This window comes from Parasteatoda tepidariorum, chromosome 1 (genome assembly GCF_982258835.1).
Source record: "Parasteatoda tepidariorum strain Cologne lab strain chromosome 1, Ptep-v5.0, whole genome shotgun sequence".
NCBI lineage: Eukaryota > Metazoa > Arthropoda > Arachnida > Araneae > Theridiidae > Parasteatoda > Parasteatoda tepidariorum.
In genome coordinates, this window is record NC_141755.1 from 89,070,916 (window position 1) to 89,086,456 (window position 15,541).

General features: G+C 29.1%; 1 protein-coding gene across 3 annotated transcripts in view; it reads right to left on the reverse strand.

Annotated features, from left to right (window-relative positions):
* LOC107447537 (uncharacterized) overlaps positions 1-15,541 on the reverse strand; it is a 108,302-nt gene that overhangs the window by 49,999 nt on the left and 42,762 nt on the right. For 2 of the 3 annotated variants that reach the window (XM_016062466.4, XM_087168649.1), the window contains exon 4: positions 12,865-12,968. The gene's annotated coding sequence lies outside the window, so the exon portion shown is untranslated. Of the gene's footprint in view, positions 1-4,888; positions 4,908-12,864; positions 12,969-15,541 lie in introns of those variants that run through there. The other variant, XM_043052245.3, reaches the window with a different exon arrangement.

Genomic DNA, 15,541 nt, shown 5'->3' on the forward strand with positions numbered 1-15,541 from the left:
GAGAGGAAAATAAACCGACTTGTTTTGACAAGTATATATTTTAACCTTGCGTTTCTTAACACCTTTACAATTTCTCTTTGATATTTATAGCCTTTTTTTTTCTCCAAGTCTCGAAATCTTTCATCAAAGAAATTTTACTTCCAAATGATTAGAGATTTATTCACTAAGATGATTAAAATTGAATAAATAATAAATAAGAAAAAAAAATTTAAAAAATAAGTATTTTAGCCTTGCATTTCTTAACACCTTGACAATTTTCTTTGATATTTATAGCCTTTTTTTTCAAGCCTGGAAATTTATTGTCTTTCATCAAAGAAATTTTACTTCTAAATGATCAGAGATTTCTTCACTGTGAATTAAATGATTGATCATGATTAAAATTGAATAAATAATATATAAGATGTAATTTTCAAAATAAATTTTTAAAAAATGAATAGGTAAAAAAAAAATCTAACATGTTTCTTGTAAAAAAAATCTTTTTTTAATGAACAATTGAAAATTAATGCAGTGTATAGATGGAAGAAAAAAAAAGAAAAAAAAAACGAGGAATGGGGAGTTGGAGATGAGTATTGTTATAAAAATTTATTAGTTACAACGTTACATTCACTAATTAATAAATTAAATAATATACAATTAATTAACGTTTATTAAAACTTATTCTGTATTTAACAATATACTGGGCAAACTTTGTTTTTAACAATAATCAAAATATGGGCGAAATCTTAAGACATTACTTGCATCTTTTCAATGAATATTATCAATTGACTTTGCTGAACTTTTTTAACAACTTACAACTCATTCTTTTTATTATTTGTATTTTATTAACATGCGTTTATTGGGCTCCTCGAATCACGAAATATAAAGACTTATTTTAAGTTCTTTTTTCTTCGTTAACTTATTCTACTTAATTTTTACGCTTTTTATTTAATTTGCATAAAATCTCTTACCGTTAATGAATAGGCATTGCTTTAAAACAACTCACAACTTTAATGAGAAAAAATAGGAAGAAGAATAGGAAAAATAGTGGAATTAAAAAGGAGAATAAATATAGTTATTATACATAATTCGAATATTCATTTTCATACACAATATCATGAAATACTTCAGAAGAAAAGAAAAAAGGAAGATTCAATGAAGTGTTCCATATAATCGCTATATTATATTTTGTCACATTTATTACAGTACAAATAGTACACACATTATAAAGAAAATTGCATAGGGAAACCAATTTATTTTCGCAATCTTAGTATATAATTATTTTTCCCTCTTTTATTTTCCCCTGAAAAAATTAATTAATCTATAGTACAGTATAGTATAGTGAACCCTAGTATTTTTTAACATATTACAGTTAGAAATAGTGATTGTAATAGTACATATTTTGCTGTGTAAATTAATAACTAATGAAGCATGTAGAGTCCACCTACAATGAAGTTTCTTAAAGCGAATTTCTCCCTATAATGAAATTTTTATCAAAATATTAAGTAACATTCAAAATGTTCTCCATAAATAACGAAGTGGTTCTCTCCCAGTAACGAATTTTTCAGTTGTTTATCATTTCAATTTTCGCAAGTTTTTGAATTTTTAGGCTTTTTTTTTTTAATTTTAGTCAGTTTTTAAGAAAATTGCAATTTCCGTGCAACTAATTCACTAATACCATGAGCCTATTTTTGGAAATACTAATTTCATTCATTCCAGAGAAATGACATATTTCAAACATTTTTTTACAATATGTATTACTTTATCTATAATTATAAGTCATTATTATATACTTTTAAACTTATCACGTTGAGGTAAAAATTTTAACCCACTATAAAGAAACTACCAATTTCTTAACCGTCCACTATAAGCGCGTATGAAATAACATAAGTTAAATAATAGTTCGGTTGTGACAGCTAAAAACGTTCATTACAACCATGTAAACAATGGACAAAATAAAACACACAAAAAAAGGTAACAAAACTTATTCTTGTTTGCGGTTAAGGGTTTCAAAATTTCGGAAACGTAAGGAATAGTACCAATAAATAAATAAAAGGATGTCCAAAATGCTTTAAAAACTTTTTTTTTCTATTAGGAAAAAAATGCGGGGGAAAAAAAGATAAGGTGAGAGATGGTGCCAATTCTCCGTTGTGACGTCACAGGAAAAGAGAAATTTCCTCTCACGAGAGGGCGCTTCCGCCGACACAGGTATCCAACCAAGGACAAACTAGATACTAAAAGGATGACACACACGAGTACAATGGAAAGCATTAACATTTCAAGTCAAAGTGCAGGAAGACGCAAATAAATTTACTTAAAAAATGAATGTCAATAAATACAAAGAGTTATTTTACAAATACTACTTTAAATGTGAAAAAGGGCAAAACATAAAGTAAGGTTTTTTGAAATGACCTGACATTGGCAGGTTTAAAAACCTGCAGCGGCATTTTTTCTTTTCTTTTTTTTACAAATCGGATTAAAAAATTTAAGGAGCCTGCTCAAGATATATTATTACATAACTTGAAAATTAAAAAGAAAATAGTTTAAAAACATAGATTATACGTTTTGATGCAGCATATGCAATTAAACCCCGCTATAGTGAACCCGCAATAAGTTCACGATAAACAATAGTTCACCAAATCCAAAATCTTAAAAAAAAAAAATATTTTTTTTTAACATACTACAGTAAAAAACTACATTGGAAAAGATGATTGTAAAAGTACATATTTTGTTAAGTGAATTATTAAGTATTTATCAGTTTATGAACGATTCTCCTACAACGAAGTTTCCTTATTGCGCACTCCATCCTATAGTGAAATTTTTAATCGGAACGTTAGACAATAGTCAAGATACTCACCATACAACGCAGAAGTTGTCTCACTATAACAAATTTTTTAGACGTCTATCGCTCAAATTTTTGGATTTTCTTTTAAAATTATGTTTTATCTTTTTATTTTCATCACTTATGAAGAAAGTTGCATTTAATAGATGGAATTTCTGTGAAACCGATTCGCTTTTCCAAAATTTTAAAATTCAAATGGGTAACAAAATACTGACACCAATGTAGAAATTAGATTAACTAGGCAAATATAGCACAAATTTTTGACAGTGCATCCATATATTAAAACTTGTTCTCATTAGTCATGGGTGTCAATGTTTGTGTGGGTGGCAACTAGAAAAAGCAGTCGCCAACACATGGTCCAAGTTTATTCTTCGCTTTAAAATGTGTTGTTTGTTGTTTTAGATCTGTGTATTCCTTCAATTAAAGAGATTTATAATAATTAAAGTTAGTTTCGCTTTGGAGAAAAAATCCTTGCAAATGAAATTCATTGGCACGTAATTAATAGTAGCAAATAAGTACACAGTTAGGTAGTTAGGCTTTGATAAAGTTGCTAGTTTGATTTATTATGCATCAAAGAAGTAGCATACTTTGTACTAAACATTTTAATAAAAAATTCACCCCTGACAGTCCCGATGCCATATGAGCATATAAGAAACAAAAATTAAATCCACTCTCAGATGAGGAATCTGAGTTTATTATACTACTTGTCTTGATTTTTGAGAATACAATTTTAAATCTCACAAAAAACTTGAAATTCTTAGTTAAAAAAGTGGACCAACTGGTTACCGGAGGTGAGGTAAATAAGTATTTTATAAATACGAGTACATTTTATTTAAATCTTACAAAAATTTTACAATCAACGTTGCATATTGCGCTACATATGTTTTTTTTTTTTTTTTAATTTTCTTTTAAACAAAAAAACATTCGAGTTAATAATTTTCTACTTGTTTTTATGATGCCTAATATCAATGAACAAAAATTGTTGAAAAATTGCTCTGCGGCCACGAAAGGAAAGAAATGTCTGGCTTAGTAATTATCTACTTGTTTGCATAACTAATATTCATTAGCATAAATTGTTGGAAAATTGCTTTATAACCATTAAAAAAAATTCTATTTTAGTAATTTTCTACTTTGACTTCATGCCACCTAATATTAATAAAGAAAATTTTCTTTATGGCCACAAAAAAACAGAAGTAAATTCTGGTTTAGTAATTATCTACTAGTTTTCATGACACCAAATATCATTAAACAAAAATTGTTGAAAAATTGCTCTATGGCTACAAAAGAAAAGAAATCTTTCGTTTAGTAATTATCTACTTCTTTTCATAACAACTAATATTAATTAGCATAAATTGTTGAAAAATTGCTTTATAGCCATTTAAAAAAAATTCTACTTTAGCAATTTTCTACCTTGATTTAATGACACCTAATATCAATAAACAAAAATTGTTGAAAAATTGCTCTATGGCTAGAAAAGAAAAGAAATTTTTAATTTAGTAATTATCTACTTGTTTTTATAACACCTAATATTAATAAACAAAAATTGTAGAAAAATTGCTTTACGGACATCAAAAAAAAAAGGAATAAATTTCTACTTTAATAATTTTCTACCTTGATTTTGACACCGAATATTAATAAATAAAAATTGCTTTATGACCACCAAAAAAGAGAAAAAAAGAAAGCTTTGGTTTAGTAATTATCAGCTTATTTTCTTGACACCTAATATCAATAAACAATAATTGTTGAAAAATTGCTCTACGGCCAGAATACAAATTTCTGGTTTAGTAATTATCAACTTGTTTTCATAACACCTAATATTAATAAACAAAAATTGTGGAAAAATTGCTTTATGGCCATTAAAAAAAATTTTTTTTTACTTATTTTCTACCTTGTATTATTAATACCTAATATTACTAAATAAAAATTGCTTTATGGACATCAACGGGTGACCGAAAGTTTAAACCACTTCTTCAAAGCGAGACAAGTAAAGGAACCTTCGAAGTTTGCCTTAAATCATCACACAAAATTAGCCTGGAGTAAATAAGGACGGTATGCAAACTATCCACATACCTTTAGATAGACGTCTCATTTAGATACAATGATTAACATTCAGAGATCAATGAACCGTAGCCGCTGTCCGAAGTCCACTCGCACTTCCTTCACACGCAAGACAATCCTTTGCGCGGTGAAGAGGGTTTTCAAGGCAACAGCAGTTAATAACGCTAGAAATAGGTAGGCGTCGGAGGACTATTTCCAGCCGCCCACGCGAAATGAACTTTTTAATCAAATATCGTGGGCAGGGGGAATAGGACTATCAACGGGATATTAGTCACACACACACTTGGGAGGTCGGATCTATAGCTTGACCTTTCAAAAGAATGGTGCCGATAATTTAATGAAAATGCTAATTTAGAAAACCCTATTAAAGGCGCTGAAGCAGATAAAAATGTTAATGATAAATTAGGGTACAAATTCTAATTTAATATTAAAAATAACGTGATGCAGAAATGGAGACAAAATGGAATTTTCAATAATAATTTACGAACGGATGTTAATAAATTAAAAAATTGACAAAAATAAGAAAATAACTTCTTTTAAATTATTTATTTTAAAAGCTAATATTATTTTCTCTTGCGCTCACACAACTTGATATTTTCAGAATGTTTGTTTAAACATGTTATGTAAACTGTCATAAATAAAAAAATGAGGCATGGTAGACCACTCTTAAAAAATACACATTTATTTATTTTTTATTCATTTTTTATTCATTTTCTTTATTCATTTTATTCATTTTCCTTATTCATTTTATTCATTTTCTTCATTTACATTTTTTTATTCATTTTCTTTTTTATTAATATTTGCAAAAAATCAACCTAATTAGAAACCCTACTTAATGGGTACCTAAAATTAATAATAATAAATCAGGATACGAATTTAAATTTAATATTAACAGTAGAGAGGAGAGAAAAAAACACACAGAGATAGAAACGAATCAATAAGATTAAAATATGCACTAATATTTTATGTACATGAACAGACATTAATGAATTGAGAAATTAGCGAAAATAAAAATGCATTGTTAAGATGAAATCATAAACGTAAATATATATTTTTATAAAACACACTCCTACATTTCAATAAACTAAATATTTATAATTAATTTTTTAAATATTTTTTAAAAGATTTATTTTTTTAGCTATTTCATAACCGGATATTTTCAGTATGTTCGTTTAAACATAATGTAACCTGAAGTAAAAAAAATTTGAAAAATGGCAAAACGAGGCACAGTGGAGCACCTTTGAAAAATATATTTATTAATTTTTAAATTCATATTTTTAGTCATTAACAGTGTCACAGCAATGTATAGTTCTATCCTAAAATTATCATACATGAGCCCATTTTAAGGAAATTCAGAGTTTGCCAATGTCCACCTAATTTTAAATAATTAAATAAAAATAAATTATATTGACAAAAAAAATGCTATTCAGCTAACACATTGATTAATGATATAAAAACAATGCTTCGCTTCCTAAACCTTTTCATTATTGTACTTCCAGATTATACAATGTTTCAGATTAATTGGTATCTAATAATTGGTCTTATGTTTGAACTAATGAACTTTAAATTTTCCTTAAACTAATTTTTCTACAACTGGATATAAATTATACGAATGCATGTTATTCAATGAATATTGATTAAATATTCCCTCACTTAAATATTGATCAAATTAAGGTATATTGATTAAAATGGCATAGTTTATTTTTTAAATATTAAGGAGGACAAATGTGACATTTTGAAAAAGTTAAAAAAATAATAATGATTATAAAAAAAATTTCATTACAAAAAAAGAAAAACTTTTGAAAAAGAAATGCTTTTTTTTTTCAATATATTTTATTTTTCTAAAAACTAAAAATGGAAAAAGTAATATAAAACAAGCAGCAAATAATATTTCATGCTTTATAAAACAATCTTAATAAAGTTCATGAAAAAAAAGTTAAAAGTGAAATTGTGAACTCGTGCTCGTCGGAAAACAGTAAACGTAGTTTGAAAGTGGCCAGACATTGATTTGGGAGGCTTGCGGTCAACTTAATATGGCAATTTGGCATCGAAGGCCATGCAACTACATTCCTAGCAGCAGATTTACAACCTGATCATGCAGAAACATCGCGTGCAGGACACACCGGTCAGCACCAGTACAATTTATTGAATAAAAAAGTGTATTTGCATGAATCACATTTGTACATGAATTTTGTTAAAATATTCATTAAACACGTAAGAAATGACACGAAATATACAGAAAACGAGGTTTGTCAATAGGATGTTTTAATACGATTAGATCGGAATCAGCTGATTTTAATCATGATTTAATTCGGGATTTAAATCACTCTCTTTTTTAGAAATAAAAATCATTGATTTAAGTCAAAATATTTTTTTATTTAGGATAATTTAAAAATAAAGGCTGTGATCATAAAGTCTTGATTTCACGGATACTGAAAAGTTATATCCAGAAAAATAATAAGAGATTTTCATGTATATATAAATACAAATTATTTTTCAATTTACTAAACACGTATTTGGAGTATATAAGTAACAAAGAAAGACTCGTTCAGCTAAGAGTAATTCAGAATAATTAATTTTTTATGCCTCCTGATCTAAATTAATTTATTCTTCATTTAATATTTAACTGATACTGTTTTGAATTAAGGAAAGCATTGGGCTGGAATGAAAATAACAATGAATTTTTTTTCAGTGATTAGTTAATAATACTTATAAGATTTTAACCATTTTAGTTAGAAATATTAAGCCTTTTAGTTATAATACTGTTTTCAAATAGCATTAAGCATTAATAATAAATTTTATTAGATGTTTGCAAAAAAAAAAATTTATGATTTTAAAAAAATCCAGTTTGTATTCATTTATTTTAAATCAGTATTTTTGCCAGTACTGATTAGTAATATTATAGTATTAATATATAACACCACACACGAAAGCAACCCATGTAAAGACCAAAAAAACAAACAAAACTAGTAGTATATCTTAATGCGAACAGAGTAGTAATATATATTGTACATAAAGCATAGTAAATTCATTAAACGTTTAAGAACGATAAGTGTTTTAATTCTAATGGATAAAAATGGAAAGCAGATTTCTTACCTGAAGCAACTGTAACAATAATAACAATAATAATTTATAGAACAATGCGTTAAAAAAAAAGTTTTATTTTACACAGTTACCAGTTGAACAAATAGTAATATTTTTACGCGAACTGTTACTTTATTAATAATTGCCAACTTTCATTTTTTTAGAGGATGATGTTTTCCATTTGGAGTAAAATGAGAATTGAATAAAAAATTTAAGCAAAATTATTCTTACTTTATGCAGGAGCTTAAACACATGGTAGTAGTATTCTTCTGCATTAATATGACTATTAAATTTATTTGTGTGTTCTGTTGATCGATATCCTTTGAAAGTAAACTTTTAAATCCAAGAATTAAAGAGAAAACAATAAAGTTTGCTACCACTTTGAGTATTAATAAAAGTTTCCGGAAAATCCGAGAGAATAGGTAGATATGGAAAACTATTTCCATTATACTACTTTCTTATCGTGAGATTAAATATTTAACAAATAAACTAGCTACAGAAAATTTTTTTGAGACTATAATATTATTTGCAAACAAATTTTAAAAAAAATTTTTATGTCGAAAAAATACTACACCCAATACTTTAACATTTAAGGGAAAAAAATTAAGAATATATTGTTGTAAATAATAAATTTTTTACCACAGAATTATTTTCGCTTGCATTTGCATTAAGAGAAAAAAATAAAGTATAGCATTTCTGCAACAACTACGTTGTGGGACAGGGTTTAGGAAAGTCTCCCTAATTTCGCGACTGAATGCATGATTGTCTCACTCCCATTAAAAGCTGACCACTAAAACAATGGACGACAAGTGATTACCGTGCACAGGTTTCACTGTAGTAAGGCACTCTCAAACACTAAACACTTCATTTATACAGTCAAACCCCACTATAGTGAACTCCTGGTTATAGTGAACGAAACATTCGCTCCCGTGCCTTGCTGCACACGCATAATGTTATTTTTTGTGGACATAGTGAACCAAAAAAAGAAAGGAAGTTGGATATAATGAACTTTTTTTTCTGTCTCCGACTGATTTTCCTGATTTTTTGTGATAATTTGGAAATTTCCACTTCAAAATAAATACATATACAGATTTTCAAAACCATATATAGCATGGAATGTTGCAACAAGCATTTTTTCTTGGTTGCTTCATTATTGAATTGGTTCAGCATTCAAAGAAGCCACTATCTTCTAGTATCTGGACAAATGGTTCAAGTCAAAGTCGATGAATTTGCTCAGCGATTTTATGAGCCAACTTTTATGTGCTCAAATGGCTGATTAGACAGGTTAAAAAAGGGGAATAACATAAATTCAGGAAAAATTATCGGAGAGCCGGAAAGTGTTTCCATATCTGATGTTGAGGATTGCTCATCAGCTAAAGATTACTAATTTTTTTTTTTTTTGCACGCAAGACGAAGAGTAATAAAAAATTCATGTCATTTTTGTATTTCATTTTATTGGTTACTTATTTGAATAATTTGTAATAAAAGGGGGGAGTTTGGAACAATTAGTTAAAATTGTTTGCGGAACGGATATAGTGAAGTCCCTTGAAGGTTCACTATAGCGGGGTTTGACTGTATATCAAACACAACAAATAAAAATTCCCATGATGATAGTTTCATCCAAAAAAATTCCAACCACAGTAACTATCTCTCAAACATTCAAATAATGTATCTAATTCATAAAGAAAGAAAAAAAGAAGTCCAAAACTCCACACCGCGAGGCACTGCCTCTCCATCGTAGATCGAACTTGTCGACATCGCACTTAGATGTTCTGCTACAGGCCTTACAAGTGGATTTAAGAAGGGCCTCTGACCTCTTGTTACTTACTCCACCCATTATTTCAAGAAGATCCACACAGCATTAATGACCGCTTTCTCCCCGCCGCTTCAAGATGTGCAAGCCTCCGTGAAATAAAAACGCCATTGTTTTGGAATAGATGCTACAGACCATTCGAAATATGCCACTGTGTCGTGAAGAGACACTCTCCAGAAGGTAGTTTTGGTTCCCGTTTTACTCTTCATTAAATTTTTTGAAAAAAAAAAAGACTACAACTTTTACTCATGGCAGTAAGGCGCTTATTGCGCCATATACCGGAACCTCTTCTTCGATTGTTGTTTCGGTTGGCCTTGGTGGGAATAAAGGCAAACAATCCTTGTCGTAACATGCTGTTTGTTTCTTCCGTTTTATGCTTTTAATGTCGGTTAATAAAGTGATAAATCTTGATCACTAACAATTGACTCAAATGCGTCGAGTATTCGATATCCGCATTGTTTTAAGGCTGGGGGGGGGGGGAGAAGCAATATTCACCATAATAACATAATTAAATTTGAAGGTAGCAGAGAATTTAGAAAGGAAAAAATTTCTGAGCAAGCAACATTGAAAATTTTAGGTGCAATATTGGAAAGAATTTTTCAACCATACCAAAAAACATTATTTATGTCATGCCAAAAATAGCATAATATATGTCAACCACAGTGATTCCGTTAGAGTTATGCACCTTTAGTACCCATGACTTCTCTACCTCTTTACCTATCAAGTACATTATGCACGCTCATAAACAAACCCCAAAATTGACAGACAAAGCATAGAATTTCACAACAACAAAAAATTGTATCAAAGTTGAAAAAATAAAATCCATTTAAAAATCATTTTGTAATATAAATAAAATAAACTGCTCTAAATAAGCAAAAAGATATTTTTATCTATCAGCTATCTACAGCTATTAAAATAGCTGTGATTAAAAAAATTAGCTGTAGTAACTCATATATCTTAATTTTCAAACGAATTAAAAAATGACAAACAAATATCTACTATAATGACCATGAAAATATAGTTTTTACTACAGTTTTTCAAGGAGTAGGTTTGAAAAGTGGCTTCACAGCTCACAAAAGGAGTTCTGTAAAATGTATAATATAACATTTTAATTATTTTTGAACTTAAAAAGATATATAATTAAAAAGAGAACTACTTTCTCTAAATTTTTCTAAGACAGAAAACACGGAATTAATTTTCTTTAGTTATAATCACAGTTTGAAATTTAAAGTGCAATTTATTATGCTGAAAAGATATTGAATGTTTCTAGATCTTTAAAAATACAGATTTTAAGGCGAAATGCAAGGTAAAAATCTGATTTTTCTATAAGATAGTGATAATGAGAAAGTAAAGGTGACGAAAATCACAAAATGTAAAAATTTTGAATATGCGCAGTGACCACCCTGTCTGAAAGATTGTCCTTCATTTTCGAGGCCAGACGCCAATGAAGCAACCTACATATAGACAATCGTGCATACCCACGATAGAGAGAGAAAAAAAAGCTATAAAATGAATAAATGAATATTACTTTAACTGTAGCTTCCGTTGCGTAGGTAACACCTACGAGGCATGGAACCTTTTTTAAGAGAAAGTTGCTTGCCCTAATGGCCTATTTTTAAATTCATAAATTCTTTAAATACAGGTAAGTCAAAACAAATCCCCCAATTTCGTAGGTGTAAAATATAAAAACACACATTAATTATAAATATGCACTAATATTAGAAGCAATATTAGTAAGTTCAATCATTATACAATCGTCACTAGCGTTTCTTTGAAAACAACCCAAGTAACAATTTTACATCGGCCCCAGTTGGACTCAAAATTGGCTAATATGGCTTCCATAAGAATATGCACCTATACTGGGATGTCTAGATTTTTCAATATTGGTCCAAGAATGACTTTCAATATTGGAACAAGATTCATTTCTAACTAGGATCAATATTGAAAAATCTAGACATCCCAATGTTTACCCAACATTATAAATCCATAAAGGACCTACATAGAAAATGATACTGGTCCATTATTGAAAGCCATTCTAGGACCAATATTACAAAATATAGTTACCCCAATATGGACTTGTAGATTGTTGTTAGAGGCACGCGTGATCAGATCACGCCCATGTGTGGCTCGGCTAAAGGACCCCGTTGTGTCTGATCTAGACTACGTAGCAACAGCAAGAGGAGGTCAATGTCGCCGTCATAAATTGCTAGTCAATTGTTCACTGTGTTCCATCCATCTAAGTACGCGTGTTCCTATCGAGGTGGTCGTTTCCGTTGAGATACACGTGTTCATATCACGTACGAAAGTCACCTATGTAGAGTGTTTGTTGAAACAAGCCTGCCTACGAGCAGCCTTTGTAGGGCTAAGTTACCAACAATATCAACCTTCAACTACCAGGAGGTAACTCAAGATAGAATCGATCTAGGTAGATAAAAAGATAAAAAACGCCATTTCAATAAAAAGTAACCATAACGCTGGATTAGTCTTGTATCTAACGCAAACAATGAACTCTTGCACTGACCACCATGATCCCCAGATCTCACTCTATAAAAATTTTTCCTGAGGAGATTCGTAAAATTCGCATCGTCGACATTGATAGTAGCTTGAGACATGATGTATGCCGTACAACAAATGGAAGCGAATATCGAACATTTGTGAGTACATTCAAAATTTGCTTACATTAACTTTGCATAAAAATGAAAACAATTCTCATGAAAGAAGTTAGAGAAAAGGATATAAATATTGTTTTCAGACTATTTTCAGAAAACACGCAGTTTAAGCTTTGCCTATTTTCGTTAACACACATTTCAATCTATATCCATATTTAAAAACTCATCGACGCTTTGTTCGTTGATTATGAAGATGAATAAATCATTAACATCTATTAAAGCTTTGGGAGAATTAGTGTGAAAATGAGTGGAACTTCTATTGGAAACAAAGAAAAGGTATTTTATTTAACACATTTATTGAATATTCTTAATAAATTGTTGTTTTCCCAAATAAGTGTTTGATTCAAGTAATACGCTAGCTGCTATAACTTGATTATTTTTTATTTGTTAATTTCTGAAATAATATCAAAAAGGAAACTGACCTCGGAATGAGAATTTTGCATCTTGGAGTGGTCACACATTCTGATAGTGGTACTGATAATATTATTCTGATGCTAGCACCTTTAAAACAGTTTGTATAAATTATCTGAAAAGAAAAAAATTTTAAACATTATTTGAACAGAAAAAAAAAATTGACAATTGTAATAAACAAATATAATAGATAGTAAAAAACAAATATAAAAAATAAACAACTTGAAAAATTTCAAAAAAATATTTTGTTGATCGTTTATGATGTTATGTCTACCCTCATAACTCCTTTTATTATTGTCAGCCGAATTTACGACGTTTCAGTCCTACAAATTTTGAATTTTTTTTAGTTAAAAAAAAAAGGCAGGTGTCTTCACTTTTTTTTATTTTCTGAAATATGCAAATATATATATATATATTTTGATTTTTCTTATTTCTTTCATAAATATAAGAGTTTTAATTCTAGGTAGAATGATTTCTTCAGATAGGGTCTAATTGTTTTATAAATCAAAAAAATAAATAAATAAAAAATTACCGTTGTACAAAATTCAAAAGAAAGAAATACGGAAGAAAGTAAAAGAAATAAGAAAAGAAAAATTTTTCCTTTGCCATAATCAACCCTCTTTGTCACAAATCAATCTCTAAATGACTATTTCTCGCAAAAGATGATCTTTTTTTTTTTTTTTTTTTAAAGTAAATTAACCTAGAAAACACGATTAAAAATAAGATGGTTGACAGAAAAGCTGCATTATATTTAATTGTCATATTCTTTTTAAAAATAAAGTGTGTTTCAAAGAAAGAAAGAAAGAGAATCCATCTAAGCTGTGTTGCTATGAGGCACTTAGGCGAAAACACTTAGTGTGAATACACACACGAATTTCAAAATCGTATATTTATTCACATTGATATAAATACTGATAATAGATCAATCTACAGTGATAATAAAGGTAAATGACCAACTTTTTAATTTTGAACTTAAATCTTTGAAAGTTAAAATGAGCATTTTTTGTCATTTTACGTGGCATCTTCCCATGGTATCAAAGAGATTTTATTCAAGGTCATTAAAAAAATAGTGTACTAATTAAAAATAAAAAAAAAACTCCATACTTGCCTGAAAATTTAATACACGGAAAAGCATAAGAAATTTCTCAAAAATAAGAAGAAAAAAAATTTTTTTTTTTCAAATAGAAAAAAAAACTCGGCGGGCACTATATGAAAGGAAGAGCCCGCAAACCCACCAATGGTCAGCCAGGCGTCACCACTCTTAAACTATGAGCCACCTAACCGCTTATATAAAAGTCTGACCTTGGTCGAATTATAATAGAGCCAACATCTACAGCAATATCCATCCAGTCTTTCTATATTTAAATGATCTTCGAATAACTCTTTAAGTGACAGGGAATTTGTGATTAACTTTGATCAAAACGACCTAGAAAGGTCGCCACTCACAGACCTACAACATTTCTTAAAGGCCACTCTGCGGTTTGAAGGAGCCTACGCTTGACATTGATAAATTGAAAGATGCATAATATGTCACAAGTTTATATCTGAGCACCGCCGTCAACTTTTCTTTTCACAATTAATAAATACATGTATCGCGATTCTCAAAATATGGGCTGAATCATTCTACTGTTTTCTGGTCATGAAAAATGACTGCATATGTGCCTAAGTTCAAGAATAATATTTAATTAAGCAGGCAACGAATGCTTAAAGGTTTACCGACATTTAAAAAATGAGTTCCTGTCACTAGCAATATGATAGTAAACACAATTCGAAGAAAAAGAAAAACTAAAAAAAAAAAAAAAAAAAAAAACGAATCAATCTGAATTGCTTTAATTATCGGATTTTCGCGTACTCAAATCTTAATGATTCGAGGAGGTAGACGACTCAAATATACTAATTAGCGCAGACGATGCTTAAAGATACAAAGTCAAACAAACAAAAACGCGCACTTTCTCTGAATAAACAACTCACCTTTTTTTTTCGACAGTTGATGATTCTTTACCCTCAAAATATAGCGGGTAGCCGCAGACGATGTTTAAAGATACAAAATCAGACACAAAAACGTACTTTCTCTGAATAAACTCACCTTTTTTTTTTCTCGATGGTTTCGGATTCCTTACCCTCTAAATATAGCGGGTAGCAGCAATCTGGGAAATACGGTTCGAATAGTTTGATCAAGAGAGCGAGCGTTTCTATGTTACTCTTAAATGTTAATTAGACTTTGCTGCGCATCTCGCTGAATCTCGAGAATTTCTTAAGAGAATCTAAAAAATTTTGCACACAATTATAAAAAAAAATAGAAATTGAATATTAAATATTTAATATTCGATAAATATCTTTGAAATTCGATTTCTCAGCAACTATTCCACCGATTTCGCTTAAATTTAGTAGTTTGCTTCATAAAATTACATTCTTTAGAATGATGTAAAAATAGTATACCTTACAATTCAAAATTTTTTCGACTATTAAATGAAATAATAAAGAATCATCAGTTATTAAAAAAAATGTTTGCATGGAATTATTCTTGGACAATTGTGTGCTTTTCTAACCAAACTAGTGGGACCATATTTCCCAGATTGAAGCTACTTGCTATATTTTGAAGGTAAGAAATCCGAATCCTCGAAAAAAAAAGACATGTTTCATGTTTATTCAGAGAAAGTATGCTTTTCTGTCTGATTTTGTTAGTTC